The 2,211-nt window shown below is 38.9% G+C and overlaps 1 protein-coding gene across 2 annotated transcripts in view; it reads right to left on the reverse strand.

The window, feature by feature from the left end:
* Nucleotides 1-1,287, reverse strand: part of LOC107087848 (Y+L amino acid transporter 2-like) — an 18,160-nt gene extending 16,873 nt beyond the window's left edge. The window contains exon 1 of one of the 2 annotated variants that reach the window (XM_015379639.1): nt 1,042-1,287. The gene's annotated coding sequence lies outside the window, so the exon portion shown is untranslated. Of the gene's footprint in view, nt 1-674; nt 813-1,041 lie in introns of those variants that run through there. The other variant, XM_015379641.1, reaches the window with a different exon arrangement.
* Between the last annotated feature and the right edge of the window lie 924 nt (nt 1,288-2,211).

Below are 2,211 nucleotides of genomic sequence, written 5' to 3' on the forward strand. Positions count from 1 at the left end.
TATACACACACACACACCTATATACACACGTATATATACACACACACACACCTATATACACACGTATATATACACACACATACATCTATACACACACACACACCTATATACACACGTATATATACACACACACATACATCTATACACACACACACGCACACACCTATATACACACACACACACATCTATAAAGACACACACACACACATATCTATATACACAGACACCTCTATATACACATCTATTTAACCCGGAAATGGTCATGAAGTTCACATCTACCCTTACCCTAAATTAAGAGAACCAAACCATGAAATTGTCAAAAAAATTATATTATATTATATTATATTATATTATATTATATTATATTATATATATATATATATATATATATATATATATATATATATATATATATATAAATCCCTTCTAGATAGTCAAACATCTTTGACAGTCTTGTTCTTAAGTGCATCTTTCTTCGGGTAAACCAAAGTTGGCTTAACACCGGTTCGGACTCTGAGGCAGCAACATTGGGCTGATAAGACCTAAAAGCGGGACATTTTGTGTCCGAATGTGCCGCTGAACAAAACAACACTGAAAGCAGCGTGGTTTCCACTCAGGTTTACCGGCCAGTCACCTCGCTGAAACCATCCCATTGTGTCAGTTTGATTACTAACCCATCATCGGCTGCTGGTTAGCTGCTGGCCTGATGTGGATTTAAAGGAGTAGCCGCGGATATAAACGGGGCTGTTCCTCTCAGCACCAACTTTACCACGAATGTCAATCAAAAAAACAAAAAACGGCTTAGCATCGCGCTAACAATTAGCCGGCTAAGCATCGCGCTAACAATTAGCCGGTAAGATCACACATGATGCAGCTGTTGCATCATGCTAACCCGCACATCTACACCCCGGTCGGCGGTTAAAGGAAGTTGTAGAAATATTTACTTCAAAAGCTGCCGTGTTTAGTTTGTAAAACAAATTAGAAGCTCGTGGTGGATGGGTCATTAGTAAATAAATAAATAAAAAAAAAGCTTGTAGTTACCTCTCTACGTGCCCATACAGTCCTCTCAGCCTCAATCAAGCAGCCACCCATGTGCGGGGCTGGAAGAACTTTAGCTTTGATCCGCGTTAGTTAGCAGTCAACATCTGCTCAGGAGCAACCCCCACAGGATGACACGACCCACGGAGGGAGGGAGGGCGGCTTATTAAATAATGGAAACGAGAAGAATTGACCTGAAATTGATGAAATCCACAGTAGTTGAAGGCGTTGATTCCATCACTTAGAATACAATGAGCTGAGCAGGATCTGCATACAAACCTGTTTAACCACCAGGTGCGCAACTTATGAAAGCTCATTACTGCTCCTTTGAGTGGAGAAAAAAATGCACACAGTTTTACCATGATTGGGAGATTTTTTTTAAACTGAATTATGTAATTTATTTACATAAACACTTTATATTTTAATCAGACTACTTCATAAAAAAAAAACAAAAAAATTTAAATTATACCAACCAAGGGGCAGTAAAAGCCTCCATAGGGCCCCAAGCAAAATGTAATCTTGGGCCCCTTTATATTTGCCAATAATACTGATTGCTGAAATAGCAAGTGTAAACGTCATAGTATCTTTATTAGTCTCCCTAAAATGAAATTCTCCTTGTACAAAAGTCAGATTATTCACACCCTGACTGTAACCTAATTGCGGCTTTGGCCAGGGGTGGAGCTAGATGGGGGCCAGAGGTGGCAATGGCCACCCTTAGCCAACCTGTGGCCACCCCTACCATTTTTTTCGCCCTTTAATACAGATAGTAGCAGCAGTAATACTTTCAGGGGAATGTTCAGACTTAAACATTTACTTTACTATTTATTTTTCATATTTTAAAATTACTTGACAACTAATATGCTGGGGTTAATTATGCACATCAAAATACTAACATTAAAGTTGATATTCATGCTCACTTCAGAACTAAATTATGTGTTATATTAGCCTGACGTAGTCCTACTCAATTCTAGTCAGAATATGAGTCTGATACTGCTCCATAGAGCTGTGATTATGGGGCGTGTTTTGAACGAATCAGGAAAAAAAATGCCTCTGCACTCAATTGGACAGACGTACAACCAATAAGAGCAACGGAGTGCGTGACGTATGTTAAGCAACGCATAGTTGTTGTCCACAAAAACCAAAGCATGCAGTTGCATGCCTAGAATAAGAAGA

The sequence above is a fragment of the Cyprinodon variegatus genome, unplaced genomic scaffold, assembly GCF_000732505.1.
Source record: "Cyprinodon variegatus isolate N-32 unplaced genomic scaffold, C_variegatus-1.0 Scaffold196, whole genome shotgun sequence".
Lineage (NCBI taxonomy): Eukaryota > Metazoa > Chordata > Actinopteri > Cyprinodontiformes > Cyprinodontidae > Cyprinodon > Cyprinodon variegatus.